Source organism: Miniopterus schreibersii (assembly GCF_964146895.1).
Source record: "Miniopterus schreibersii genome assembly, chromosome: 2".
NCBI classification, from domain to species: Eukaryota; Metazoa; Chordata; class Mammalia; order Chiroptera; family Miniopteridae; genus Miniopterus; species Miniopterus schreibersii.
In genome coordinates this window covers 122,186,421-122,202,377 of record NC_138102.1, presented here as the reverse complement: position 1 = coordinate 122,202,377, position 15,957 = coordinate 122,186,421, and the positions used below count along the sequence as shown (strand labels likewise).

Below are 15,957 nucleotides of genomic sequence, written 5' to 3'. Positions count from 1 at the left end.
CTTTCATCTAAAAATCACACTTGAAGGGCACCTTCCTGTTTTGGGAATTCCATTAAAATAAATTATGGCCACAGGCATGGAGTGATTCTCTTAAAGGGTTTGTGAGTGCCCTGTGCGCCTTGCTTTTCTCCCCACTGCGTGACCGTGGAGTGACAATCACGGGTATCGCCTAGTCTGTTGTGGACTTCAGTGAATGTTGAATAGCTTGTAAAGATCAATTTTCAGCTATGTTCTCATTCGGAAAACAGGCATCTTAAACTCGAAATAATAAACTAAAACTTGTTACTGGGTTAAAAAATACATAGGCGCTTTTTCTTAGTTTTATGAGCTGATATTTTCATTTTTTGCCTAATGCCTGCAGTTGCAGCATACATATTATTTACAAAATAATCGTTTAGCTTGCTTTCAAAAATCCAAGCCAAATGCAGCTCATTAATTTCTGAAGAACATACAGTTTGGTTATGTAAAATATCCATAGGAGTTATGTTCCATCATTTTATTCCAGCTGTCCAAATCTCGAAAACTCCCTCGTAGAATCTCAATGTCATCCTTCATGCCTTACAATCCCCCTCTCTTCCTGAGCTCTGCAAAAACTTCTCCACCCTGGATTTACTTCCTGACCAGCTGCAAATCTTCCTTGACTTTTGTCTCCTCCCAGAGTCAAGTGGCTTAATTTCAATATGTAATCAATTTTTATTTTTAAATACAATTGTGGACACATCCCATACCTTCACATTACATATATTCTGTGCAGAAGAATGCATCAGTAGTAGCCATTTGTGTGAATGATTAGATTAAACCTAGCGTTTATATAGTGGTGAAACACTCTTTCTGGCATTGCATAAGGCTGTGCAATTTGTTTAGGGCTTCTCTGAAATTTCCCTTTGTATGGCCCTCTGGAGATTTGTCAAATAAATAACAGATGCAGAGATTATCAGTTACTGTTGAATGTTTGACAAAAACAGAAACGCAAGCCAGGGATTTCCCACTGGGTCACTTCATGTTAAAAGAAAGGAAAGGTCTTCCAGCCAGAATCCAGTAATACAACTGGATAGTGTATCCCTCCCATCTTTTAATGTACTTTTCGCCATTTTATATCTGCAACATTTTTTCAGGATCAGGAGGGTTCATGTTCTGTGATCTTTGAAGATAATCACTTTATCTCAGGGAAAGAATGAAATGAACTACACTGTTATCTTTTGTAGAGGTGTAAAGATAAGGAAGTTGTAAATTGGCTATGTTCACTTATTCATTCCTCATTCATTCATTTTTACCCCATCAATACTTATTGGGCTTTTCTTATGGGCTAGGCCTTGTCGAAGCCACTGGGGATACATAGCCATGAGCAAGACCAAGCGCTGGTTGACAGGAAGCTTACCTGCCAGTGGGGGGTGGAGACAAATCCATAGTGTATCCGGTGCTGATAAGCACTTGAAGAAAATAAGGCAATTTATGGAGTTAGACAGTGATAGAACTGCAATGAGGAGAGGGTATCTTATCAAGGAATTAAGGAAGGCCTCTCTGAGATGGTGATGTTTGAGCAGAGGCGTGAATGGGATGGTGAAGCGAATAAATGAATGGGTAAGTGAACGACTGGTTGATGGAAGGACATTGTACGCAAAGGGAACAGTGAATGCCATGCCCTGAAGCTGGGCTGGAGTTACATGAGATGTACATTACACCAATTTTTTTTAAATGCTGAAACTAAATGACTATTGATTGTTTGAAAGTTGTTAGAAAATAGGTACACCTGGTTCAATATGTTATTAAGGGAAGAGAGAAAGATACATTCAGAGACTGTTCTGAAGGGAGAGACCAAAGCCCCTTTAGGGCTGCATTTTGTGGGAGTCCAGCTCCTTCAACTAAAAGGCACAGCAGCAAGGAAGGAGCGATTAATCCTGCTCAAAGAGGGACAGGTGGCGGAGAGATTATATTAGAAACGGAGCCAAGGCTGTTAGGCATTAGTTTAAGCAGGGAAAGGCAGGCTTTCTACAGTTTTAGTGTACAATGTAACAAAAGCCTGAAGCACAAAATCTACCTAATATCTCTGTTGTATTAAAAAGTGTTTCAATGTATGAATGCTTTGGGGGCGTGGGTGGGCATTTTATGCAGGGGCGTGCCTCCTCTGTGGTCTCAGATCCTGCCAGTTCTAGCTCCCATCTCTTCAGCCCAGCTTCTAGAACAGCAATACCACACCCCTTTCCCTCTTGCAGTAGAGGTGATAGTGGAATGGTGGCTTCCTGCTCTTGCGAAAACCTGGGTTAAACTTTCCTTGTTTGCCTTCATGGCTGTTCCATCCTTTAAATCAATGGTTGGGTAAATGAATGGGTAAGTGAACGACTCGTTGATGGAAGGACATTGTACTTCCAAGTGAATAAACACTTTTTAAAATGGGAAACACCTAGAGTGTTTTCTCTTTTCCTGACTGGACTCTGACTGATACAATGACTTTTTACATCCAAAGACAGTAGCCCAGTAGATCCTTTGGATTGATAGTTTCTAAGTTTCTATTCTTTTTTTTTTTTTTTTTTAATATATCTTTATTGATTTCAGAGAGAGGAAAGGAGAGGGAGAGAGAGAGACAGAAACATCAACGATGAGAGAGTCATTGATCGAGCCCGCAACCCGGGCATGTGCCCTGACCAGGAATCGAACCCCAATCGCCTGGATCCTAGGTCAATGCTCAACCACTGAGCCACTCCCGGCTGGGCGATAGTTTCTATTCTTAAAAGTGGGAATAGCATTTAGGAAATGGAATGACATTTAGAAAAACTTTCACTCACTTGCACAATATTAGCAGCATTGTTTTCTAGTAGGATGACTATCAAATTATATAAAGTCCACATTGAGCCAATCAAAAATCAAGCCTTAGCACTGAAATTTATATCCAAAGATAAATATTCTGGCATCTGTCCTTTTGTATGGAAAGGTTAATTGTGATGTTTCTCTCTGGACCCTAGGGAGTCCGTTGATCGCATTATTAGAGCTCTTCCTAATTGAAATTCATGAAACATCACTTTGTGACCTTTCCTTTAAACAAGTTTTCATGGTCAAGGCTATTTTCTTTGAGGAACTGTATAAGCTTGCTTATTGCATCCCCATTCTGTTAGCCTGTGATCCATAAGCAGAAACCATTTGGCTGAGTATGGTTACATTCTATATGATGGGCACCTTTTATGCCAGCTAGTCTAGGGCTGTTAGCTACTGATTTATTAGCACATCCCTACCTATTTTAAGTTATTTAAAAATGTATCAAGTAGCTTTCTCTACAAAAACAACCCAAAACTCCATTTAGTTCACAGCTTTGTGAGTTGAGCGTTTGGCCTGGGCTCATCAAGGCAGTTCATTTCTGCTTTATGGGCTCATTCATGTTCACGGTCAGCTATAGGATGTTTCTGAGGGTAGCATGCCTCTCAGCGAGCTGGTGTATGGTGGCCTCGTCTGATACAGCTGAGATGGCTGGGCCGTCTCACCACACGGTCTGGCCTCCTCTAGAACACTGGCCAGGCTTGTTCACGTGGAAGCCCAGAGCTCAACAGGAGCAGGCAGGCCCCACTATACACTGCTTTTCCCAGGTCTGCGTGTGTCATGCTTGCTCAGGTCCCATAGGGAAGGCCAGACAAATACATTCTGTATCATTATGGGAAGAGAGGACAATTGTGACCATTGTCACAACTACCCCAGGAAATATATGCAACTGACTAGGTGATTCATTCAAGGAAGGGTAAAGAAAGAACCAGCGCACTGGTTTGAAGGAACTATAAGAGAATATTTTCAAAGACAAGAAAGAGGAAGAATTGGAATCTTTAGTGATTTAACAAGGGAGAGAAACTTAGGTTTGAAGTGAGTATGAATATCACAGAAAGACAATAAACAGAACAAATACATGGGGTCTATGGGCAAAAAGAAATGGAGGTATGGAGAGCAGGCTATTGATCATGGATTAGTGTGAGGCAAGGGTCAAAGTGTGGTCAAAGATTTCTTTAGATTCAAGCTAAACCTTGACCAGGCATCCACATGAATTGAAGCACTGGTCATACCAAATAAACATATGTGAATTAACGTATTTAGAACTTACTTATGAGAAAGCCCACATGAGTGTTATTAGACTTCAACTGTTGGGGTCCAGCTTACCTTCTACAAACGCTCATGGAGCACTATTGCAACTCTGTGTAAGTAAGTGGAAATGGGAGTAGCAAGGAGTCTATCATGTCAAATAACTCGTCGCTTTGTGCCTTCCTTTTGAACCCCGTTTTACCAAAATACATAATTAAGAAAAATATTCCAAAATCAGTAATTTAGCTTGTTTCTTAAATTAAAATATGTGTTACCTAGCAACCCCATCTCTTTCAAGGCAAAATAAGTCATATTAATTTAGCAAACATCTGTTTTCTTATGAGAATAGACGTGTTTTCATCGAGACAATCTGTATACGCACTGTTCTTAGTGGCAGTTTATACTCTCCTCGCTTTATATTCAATCAGGTCAACAGGATTCTGGCTCTCAGAGGGCCACTGTCCATTCACCTTTATGAAAACCTAATTGACCTGGATACTCTGGTGGCCTCCTGTCACTGTTGGGGCTTTGTGATTGGGATTTGAAGGGAACAGGCCATGATTTCAATAGAGTGCTGAATAGTCACTTATTTTGCAATTTTGGAAATGGCACTGTAAATATGGCAGGTTTAGAACTTGCCACGACTGTAAGCAATATTCATCATATGCATTTGCCATAGAGCATAGAATTAGAGCTCAGTTTGTTAAGCATAGTTACTAGTTCAGGCTTAGCTACTTTACTACCTGTGTGACCTTTGGCAAATCTCTTAATATCTCTAAATCTTAGTTTCCTTAATGTGAAAAAAGAGTAATAATAACACTTTTTTAATATTATTATTTTGGGAGTTGTATTAATTGTACCTCTGTAGAACATAGCACAGTGCCTAGCACATGGTAAGAGCTCAGTACATTTTAATGTTATTATTACTATTACTCAAGTATATATAATTAACACCCCAAACCTCGCAATTAATATTTGAATAAAGATTATCATACTACATCTTATTTTCTTAATAAGAAACTTAATAAGTACTTAATTTTCTCAGTTACTTTATCCAGCTCAACTTTATCCAACTTTATCACATTTGTCTGAAAAAAAAAAAAAAGACTTTGTTTTAAGAATGGTCTAATACTGGACGTGAAAATGGAAAAAAATAAATTTAAGAAGCACACGATTAAGAGCCCCAAAACTGTAAAATGAATTAAGTCCTAACTGACCTTTTTACTTTTAATTTTATAGAACAAAGAAATGCTTCATTGTGTTTTTCTGGAAATGCAATTAATTTGAAATTGTGGAAAATTAAAGTTTTATAGAAATATATATGGTGAAACTTAGAACTGTCTGAAAGACAAGTACTCATATTTGAACTTACTTTTATGTACCAGGACTCAAATATCTTCTAGCTCATGTAGCCAAGTATTTTCCACCTCTTTCCTCTTGACTTGTAAGCATAAGTCCAAATGTTAACCAGCCATGTTTGTCAGAAAAAGTAAGGTATAGATTTTAAAAATTATAGTTGAAATGCTTCTTGCTTTGGGAAAAAGAAAATTATCAGAGAATAAGGTGACATTAATTACTGTTTTGCCTTGTTAATGACCTTAAGTTCAGGTTCTTAGGGATTATCTGCCTGCATAGTGGTCAGGAAAAAAAAAAAAAAGATAAGTCTTTAGATATTTCTGGGTAGGGAATCTTGGTTAGAAAAGTGAGTTTCTAATTATTTCATTATAAGAAGATGGACAGGACCCGTTCCCAGGGCTCAGCTGCCAGTGAACAAGCTGAAATTTAAGGCTAGAGGAATGTGACATGTTTACCACACTTTGAAAGGCTTAAACTTAGGCTAGTTCGAGAAAAGATGAGAATTATTTTTTGTTTTTGTAAACCTTACTAGGTTAGTACTGGGGACATGTGTCTTTAAGACATGGATTTCTATAAATGTTAATTTTTATTCAAATTTTAATTTGGAATTTTAGAGGTTAATCAATGTTCTTCTCCTAAGCCCATGCCAACTGCAAAAAAGTTAATGGAGTCCTAGAAATGAAGGTCAATATTTTATTTTTATTATTTTTAAAAGTGTTAGGGAATTGTAGCCACGTGGCACCAATGTTCTTTACAATCCTGTACCCTTGAATGAGCCATACATTGGACACTTAGCCTGGGATAACCAAAAACTTGTGATTGTTATTAACGCCAATATATCAGAGCCACAAAACAATGCTGTTAACAGCTGCAGCTTGGAGCTGACTTGAGCAAGATTGTCTAAAAATGTTTTCTCATAGCTAAATCCCTTTCCCTTGGTGTTCACAAATGAAAAATCTACTGGGACACATAGGGTTAAAGTGACATGTTCTTAAAGAAAGCAGTTATTTTATGGGTATGTGTAAAGGTAATACAAGGGCAGACAGCTTGAAGATTAAAATCGTGACTCTTTTTATTGTTTATACCAACAGAGAAGACGGTATGGTCTCGTTGAAAATGTGTAGGTATCGAAGGCAGAGAGAAGTGATTGCAGACCTGGCTCTGTGCCCTGCTCTTTATTGACGTTGAGTGAATTGGTAAACTGATCTGATCCTCAGTTGTCTTCTGTGTAAAGTGAACACAACAATGCCCACCCCTTCATCGGGTCCTTTGGAGGGTAGATGAAATAATACCTATAAAGAGCCCGGCACAAGGCAGTAAATACGTTAGTGGGAACTATGTTCATTAGCTCACAGCTCCACCTCTGAATCTTCGTGTCAGTGAACTCGGAGTGTAACAACTTCTGGTCATTCGCTCAAAGCAGCATTTTTCATCTTTTTCATCTCCTGGCACACATAAGCAAATTAGTAAATTCAGCAGCCCACTAAAAATATATAGTATATTTTTTGTCCATCTGACAAAAAAATAGGTATAATTTTGACTCATTCATACCGGATGGCTATCGTTGTGTTGACTTGTCATTTTTTTATTTGACAGTCTAAGGGAAAAAAGGCCAGTGCCTCTGACTAAATAGTTAAGCATTGTATGTTTTAAAAATTCTTGTCCACGCCAGTGTGCCGCGGCACACCAGTTGAAAATCGCTAGCTTAATGGGAGCTGTGGCCTGTGCCAGTCCTGAAGACATTCCTTAATTTGGCCATTAGTTCCAAATTACCTGCTCTCCCTACAGATGCCATAATAGCTGCCCTGGGATAGTTCCCTGCCTCTGTGTTTTAAAATCTCTGAGCTGTGAACTAGTGCTTTGTCTTCCATCTCCTACTTGCTGTTCTGGTCACTGAGCTCCTGTAAACATCCTGGTTCTTTTCTGATCTCTTAATCTTTTAGTTAGTCACCTACCTCCATTTTTCTACTTCTGGGAAAATTCCTCATCTATATTTATTCTGACTTTTGTAATTCCCATGTGTCCGCCAGCCCACCTCTATTGTCCTGCAAAAGTGTTGGCCTCACTTTTAAAGCCTGAACAGACCATTCCAAAGTGTTTTCCCCTTTCAGACCATGTCCCGCTTTTAGCCCTGCCTTTGTCCAGCTTCTCTTGTTCTCTTGACATGGGTCCTTCAACATAAGTATGGTCCAAATCTCTCTTCCCTGTGAATCTCTCTATTGAGTTGATAAACAATAAGTGATGATATTATTGATTAGAATCCAAAGTCTCATAGCATCTTTCTTTTCCCCCTAGACCAAAAAGTGTTTTTAAGTGTTCTCTATAATTTTCTTAAAATACCTGTTATATAATGCCTTGAAATAAATTTTAAATATATAACATATATTACAGAAAATATTTATATAGAAAAAATTTCTATAAACCTAGTCACTCTCATTACGGCTACTGTTGTACCCTGAATTTGCTTCGAATATCTTTTTATATGCACATCTCAAGATTGTTTTATATTCTTTTTGCATCATAGTTTTCATTTTGCTGCATAATTGTCATAATTTATATTTTTCATGGTACTTAATAGTTCATATGATGAATATACTACATTTAATAATAAGTTCCCTGTTAGGTATTTATATTACTTCTGATTTTTATTTTCTTTAAACACTATAATTAATATTTTAAATGTCCATTTCTTGGCACATAAAAAAGAGTAAAGGAAGGTCACAAGGGTGTATGGCAAGCCTAAAACCAATTTGAGAAATAACAAATACATTTTCTATTACTCAAAAATTCTACCATCTGGATTATGATAGTGAATTCTGAATTTTAAAAACCATTGCTTATGCTTTTACATACTTTATAAGCCATAAAATTTAATTTTTGACACACACACGTGTCACAGCTAAACTAGAAAAGATGCACTTGATGGATTCAGACATTGACTATCTTTCAAAAATTTAAGAATGTGTTGTACTGAAATTGGGAACCCCCATTGCCGTATTAGTTTTCTTGAACAGTGCGCCTAAATCCATATTACCTCTTCTCTGAGTCTATAGAGTAGGACTATGATTATAACACCTGCTCTATTCAACTGAAAAGGAACCAATGAGGTGACCCATTTGTAAACTGTAGAACAAAATTAAGATATTATATTTAATATTTATCATGTTTTTATCATTTTTAATGAAAAATATTCAAAAATTATATTCCAAGTTCCAAGGATCCCAGCTATGGAAATTTGACCAACCTATGTCTACAACCCCAACCCCAACCCCAGGACCAGTAGTAACAAATTATCTGGAACCTCTGAGAGTCCAAGCTCTGACCTTCAGAAGGAAGAGAATTTCTAGTGATGAAGAGCTCATAATCAGTATTTAAAAATGTATATTAAAGGACTTAATGAAAAGATTTTCAGGAATGAAGAGAGAGTCCTCGGTAAGGATTGTGGGTACAGGGCAGTGGTCTCTGGAAAGGAAACAGGAATATTGGGAATGGACGTCAGCCCTCTGTTGGACTTGTAATTGAATTCCTGGACACGCAGGAGTTGCTCAGAGTCTGTGACTGCAAAAAGAGTGTCTCTATAATGGAAATCAACACCAGCCTGTCACAGACTCCTAGATTTCAGGGGCTCAGCACAGTAGCTGTTTCTTTCTTTCACACACAGTCCAAGGCATTTCCCCGTAGTCAGGTGCAGAGTTGGGATGCTCTGGTTTAGACAGTCACTCAATAACTCATACTGATGAAAGTTCTGCCATTTTCGTTATGTGGCTTCCATGTTCTGCCTAGATAGGCACTTCCAGCTTCCCTGAGTGTGCAATGGAGAATGGGACTCAGGATATTTTACTGAAATAAGTTAGTTTCTGTGTCTCATTAATGCAAGTAAAAAAAAAACCCAAAAGTAGTTGATCTCAGTACACATGTCCAATAGTTAATATTGCATGTTTGTTTTGGCCAAATACATTAATGTAATTTGTGGGTAGCATGTTTCATTGATTACAATAATGATGCCTTATTCTGTATAAGACATCTTGCTTTTCAAATGTTTTTTATTACAGTTAATCCTCACAATAATCCTGTGAGATAGACAGGGCAGATGAGGCTACAATCTCTGCATTAGACAGGAGGAAACTCAGATCTCGTAGTAAGTGGTGGGACTGGGAAAGGAGCCCAGATTTTCTGACTTCAGTCTCCACTTCTGAAACCCTTCAAAAAATTAATTTTTTTTTTAGGGGGTTTGGGAATTGGAGAACTACATCAACTGAGATCAACTGCCCTGCTCAGTGAGAAGTTTTATTTCCTGAGTGCTCCATGTTGGATGAATGTTTTAGACCATGTTTCACACACCTCTTGAGGAACTTCAAGCACAGGAATAGGTTTATAAGGAAACAGACTGTAAAATTTGGTTTGGAGGCTTGAATTTGAAAAATTGGCCAATTTAGAATCTGATTTTTATTTGCCACTTTGTATTTGCACATAAATACAATATGAAGTCATACAGTGAGCAGCCTGAATTTTTTTCCCCATTTTTATTTTTATTTTCTGTTTTACTTAATGTGCAGGAATTTATAAGGGTTTCAAATGGAATCCTTAGCAATCCAGCATTTGGGGTACATGTAAAATGAAAGGATTTCAGGATGAAATTTGGAGATTTTTAAGGTGGCTGTTAATATGGTGACTTCTAAAGCCATGGTTTTCTTATAGTGGTCAAGAGACTTAGGTGAGCAGTTTTACTTTGCAGTGTAACAAAGCTGCACAGAAGCAAGCGGATTTGGCTGCTGATCTTGGAGTTATGTGGCTCTAGCCCCTACCCGTGGTGGTTTGGAGCTATAGCACGTCACTGGAGAGGAGCCACCTGCAGGGAGCCGATAAGTAATTGTCTGATTGGAATATATATTGGATCATCAAAGTGTCCTTAGCAATCTGACCATGTGCCATGTATATACATAGGTGTGTGGTGTGTGTGTGTTTTATTACAATTTATGATAGCTTCAAAAATTTCAAATATTTATGAAAATAGGATGTGCTCTAGTGGGGATCAACAAAATCTTCCAAATACTGTTGTGTTTGCCTAGAGCTCATGTAATTAAAAGGAAAGAAATATTGCAAGGAAACAAATATTTTGCAAAGTCTCTTTCCCCCCCAGAATCTTTACTCCTGCCGCCTGTCCATGGCTAGATGGATGTTTTAGTCGCCCTGGGGTGCTGCACTTCTATTTCCATTACTTTTCACTGCTGTTTTTTAGCACAGCAGGACTTATGTTTTCTCTCAGCTTCCAAGTTCTGTGCTTTTAGTCTAAGTAAATGTAAACCACCTCTTGCTCACCTCTTTCTAAATAAATAAATGATTTTCTGTCTTGAACAAACTTTGAAAGAAACGCTTAACTTTGGCGACTTATTAAATCACTAATAATTTAAAAGATTGAAAACATCAGAACAGGGGCCAGGTGGATAGCTCAGTTGGTTGGAGCCCATACACCAAGGTTGTGGGTTTGATCCCTGGCCAAGGACACATACAAGAATCAACCAAGGAATGTATTGATGAGTGAAACAACAAACTGAGATCTCATTTTCTCTCAGTCTCTCTCTCTCAAAATCAGTAGTAAGCAAATAACATTTACAATCAGTATTGTCTGGGCCTCAGTGTGTTTTTCTTGGTAGCAAGAGAAGTTTAAGAGTTAAGGGTAAATACTATATAAGCCACAGTTCTTTTGTTACCTTTCTCTTACACTGAAATAGCATTCTCTCCACTTTAAAATACAGTTTAAAGTGTTAGAAATAAAACCATTTTTATTTGTGAACAGTATTGGTCTATGCCAGCAGTTCTTATATGTTAACATACATCAGAAACACCTAGACTAGAGGGAGGGCTTGTTAAAACTCAGATTCCTGGCTCTACCTCTAGAGTTTTTGAGTCAGAAGATCTGGGGTGAGGACTGATCATTTGCATTTCTAACAAGTTCCCAGATGGCTCAGATGCTGTTGGTCCAGGAACCGGACTTTGAGAACTGCTGGTTTACACTAAATGTTTCTATCAGTCAGTTCTTCACTGCTAATTATTGGTATGTGAGTGGAAAAACTCAGGTCAGAAGCTTATAAACTTTGAAATGCTAAGACTTATACACTTTTATTCTCTCTTAAGTTTGTGTTTTATTAACTTATTTTCTTACACATACTTTCTGCCATATTATTTGGTCTCTGCAGAATGGTTGCTAAGATTTACCTTACATTTATTTGCTGTATCTATTAACATCAATTATCAAACTGAGATAAAAAGAAGGTAAAAGAATCTGAAGTTTGCCTTTTTATAACCTATAGAAAATTGTGAGAACAAAAAGTTCTTTTAACTGTTTTTCCTAAAATACTTTCTTGGTACAGTTTAATATGCAGAATTTAGCTCATGTTGTCACCTGCATTATTAGAATTTTGCAAGCTGTTAGAATGGATTCCCCAAAGAGCACTCTATAGATGCCAGATGTTATAGCAGTCAAATAAAGGATTTTCCCCATATTTTGAAATGGACATCAGATGCAATGGAAATAACTGCAGGAGGCTGGGGTTAGGGAAGGCTCATAAATGAAACATTTCCTTTTGTGGGGGCTCAGAGTGCAGATTCTGAGCCAGAACATCTGGGTTCTATGCAGCTGTTGTGACCTGGGGAAAAGACTTCACCTCTCTGCTTCAAAATTCTCATCTCTAAAATGGAATAATTATCTTCCTCTTATGGTGCTTTGATTGAATGAGTTAAACCATTTAACATGTTTAAAACAGTGTCTCACCCTCAGCACTGTTATTCGTAGACAGTACATCTTGGAGAAATAATGCTATATAGACCCTTTTATTTTTCATGCTGCTGGCAACAATGGAAATGCAATTGACGTTAAGTGAAATAAGATTTAAATTAGAACCAAAATTTTGCTATATAATTATAATATCCAGATTCTTTCTCAAAAATTTACAAACTGCCATATTCTCTGTAGAAGAAAAGATCATTACTAGCCACTGTGCATTTAAGACAGGATAGGTGGTTCTTTACTGTATATTTAATTTCTGGCAGAGTAGTTGATGGCTTGTCCACACTGATGATGAAATTTCCCAGGATGATTGTAACACTTCAGGTTGGAGGAGGAAACGCTGACTCAGGAACCGAAGTGTTCAGGACATTTGGAGTGGCATGAAGGGACAGCGCGTAGCACATATCGCTTCAGATGGATGCTGAAGAGTCTTCGGAGGAGTGTGGGGAGTGATGATTTGGACAAAGAATTAAGTAGCTAGAATGCCACCTGATAGGCAAGAGAGACTAGATTGTCATCACTGCAGAGAACACCTTGTGGGTGTTCAAAGTTGGCTTACCTGCTCCCTTGAAGCTTACCTGCTGACTTCCCATTAGTTTCTCACCTAAGTCCCAGGGGGGATTTGGATAGGGGCTAAGGCACTGTTGACATGCATTTGAAAAATGCAAATATTCTTGGTTTTGTTTTTAATATATTCCATTCTGCGTATATTTAAATAAGTATTTTTCCATAATTTAATGCCTTCATAAAACAAAATCCATGCAATATGGAGTTTTATGGAGATGATGTCTCGGTGGAGGCATTGCAGGTCAGAATGAGAACATGACAGCCTTAAAATCAGTTCCATTCCTCTGGGTTTGGATGGTGGACAGATCTGTGGCCCCAGTGAAACAGAAGTCAGGGGGAGTCAGAGGTGTGAGTAATGTCAGAAGAGAGAACAATTTCTTCATTCTTCTACTGCCAGTGCTCTCTAATTTTTAACCTCTGCCAAATGATAACTTAAACAAATATTTGTTGGAAAGCCATCATAGCAAATACCAGATGCCATAGTAATAATGATAATAGACATTTTTTTCAGGGCTAATTCTGTGACAGGTACTTCACAAGTGCTGTGTTAGCCCTGACACAATCCTATAATGTAAGTAGCAGTATTTTTACTCTGCAAATGAGGAATCTGAGGTCCCAGTGGCCGTAAACGCTCAAAGCGAGGCCCTCCTGACTCCAGAATCCACTTTCTTCATCTTTGGAGTCAATCAACTGGTCCTTATCTCACTGCCTGTGATATAGGCACAAATCAAGACGGGCTCAACCTGCCCCAGCATGGTGATTGCCAGGGGGCAAGGAGGGGGGAGGGAGTAGAAGAGGGCTTATGGGGGACAAATGCTGATGGAAGGAGATTTGACTTGGGGTAGTGAACACACAATACAGTGTTCAGATGATGTATTAGAGAATTGTACACCTGAAACCTATATAACTTTATTAACCAGTGTCACCCCAATAAATTCAATAAAAAAAGTACTATTAAAAGACCAAAAAGACTGGGTCAACCTGAAATTTCTACTAGGAGGCCAAACATTTAATGCTGTCTTTTGATTGGTGTGTAGATGAGGGGGATGTGCTCAATGTTTTAGATTCTCAAGAGTATAAATCCTTATAAAAATAAAATTTTACAATAATACATGAAGAATAAAACCTTAATTGAGGAAGATGATCATCAAGTAAAAGAATATCCATCTAGAAGTCAGGTGCTTGCTTTCTAATTCAGGGGACAATTGTACGAGTTATTTTTCTCACACTTTAATATCTTCAACCTAAAGATCATGAACATGAAGAAAGGAGATGTAATTTGCTACCATTTATTTTTCTTATGCAACTGGGTGCTTCCAATTATTTATGTCTTTCAGGAAACTTAATCACTACTACATATGCATTAAAATGCAACTTTATATTTTGTAAAATTAAGAAGTACTCTTTCTTCTATGTTGTATTTTTGAATATTTGTACCTAGGATCCATTAAAAATATATTTAGTAGCCCCACTTTTACGCTTTGGTCCTATAAAAATACTAGCATATGAGTGTGCAAAGACATGTATATGAGGATGTGTCTTACAAATTTAGATGTAATGGAAACATATCTAGACAAATTAAATATCCTTCAACAGGGGAATTGATATTATCTGTAACTGAACATCAAAGATAGTGAGATAAATATATGGGAAATGGTTTTAGAAGTTTTATTAAAATATTGTTACATAAAAAGTTGATAAATTCAGAATGATATATAAAATCTGAGCCAGCTTTGGTTTAAAATCCTAGTGTGTGTGTAATGTGGTGTCATGTGGTCCAGTGTAAAGTCCCAGAAAACACTTCTAGAGCTCTTCATATCAAATTATTCAAAAGTGGGTGGTTTGCAAGTTGTAGGGAGACTTTCACTTCTGATTTAGTTATTTTTTGTATGTTTTTATTGATTTTAGGGAGAGAAGAAGGGAGGGGGGAGAGAGAGAGAGAAACATTGATGTGAAAGAGAAACATCTATTGGCTGCCTCCTGCACAATCCCTACTGGGGATCAAGCCCACAACCCAGGGATGTGCCCTGACCTGGAATCCAACTGGTGACCTTTTGGTGCAAGGGATGGCGCTCAACCAACTGAGCCACACTGGCCAGGGCTGATTTATTTTATTTTTATAAAAAATGTGTATTGGTTTAGTGAGATATAAAAGAGTGGTTTTTACACTTTGCTTGGCATTCAGTGCTTATGATTTAAGATACAGCTTACCTTTTCAGCCTAATTTGTCCTATTTTCAGAATCCTGTTTTAATTATAGATTTAACAACTATGTCCTTGATTTTTTCCCCTCTCTTCCAGTCTATATCTTGTACCCTCTGTGGGAAGGCCCTTCTCTTCACTTCTTATGTTCAGATTCCATTGTGTTCCCAGTTCTAATTAAAGTGCTTCTGTAACACATTTTTATGTGCATACTTCTTATTTAATTCCCCTCCTCAATTCTCATTTCAAATTTTGTGTTCTTCTGTCACATTACATATCATAGTCTGCCTTGCAATAAACTTACTGATATGTTTATGTGATCCACCCATGAAACTGAAAAGTCTGAACACTTATTTATTTCCTTTCTGTTAGATTACATTACATTAGTAGGTGCGCCATTACATTTGAAAAATTGGTAACATTTTATTTTTGTGAAAGTTTTGAACAGTTCCAGCTTTTCCTTATATCATAATCTGTTACTGGAGTCACCTTTACTCTAACATCCTTAATTCTGTATTGTAATTTCTATGTAATAGATTCATTTGCTTTTTCTATTCGCTTATATAAACACATTTCAAGAGGCTGAAATGGGAGATGACAGTCTACATAAAATATCTTAGACATTTGCAATTACTCCCTAAAATGATGCCAAAATATTGTCACATACAGTATCACATGTGACAAATCTAATAAAGTCTTCTCAGAGAAACACAAATTTTTATAGTAAGGTTTCTGTAGAAATCAGTCCAGGTGGCTTCCTTTTACAGAGCTAGACAGATTATTTACAATATGACAGATCCAGGGGAAGGAGAGTGAAATCCCCAAATGATCTGCAAACAGGAGTCCTGCGGGAAGGGAGTTTTGCTGTGTCACAAGTGACTAGCCCCTGGTTTTGAAAGAGAGTGAATCATCTCCCTTTGAAACAGGAGATAAGTGGAGGAAAGAGCTGTTTAAAAAAATTTTACAACTATTTCCTTTCGAGCTATGACT

General features: G+C 37.6%; 1 protein-coding gene across 4 annotated transcripts in view; it reads left to right on the top strand.

Annotated features, from left to right (window-relative positions):
* NAV3 (neuron navigator 3) overlaps window positions 1-15,957 on the top strand; it is a 314,982-nt gene that overhangs the window by 62,809 nt on the left and 236,216 nt on the right. The gene's annotated exons all lie outside the window — the stretch shown is intronic.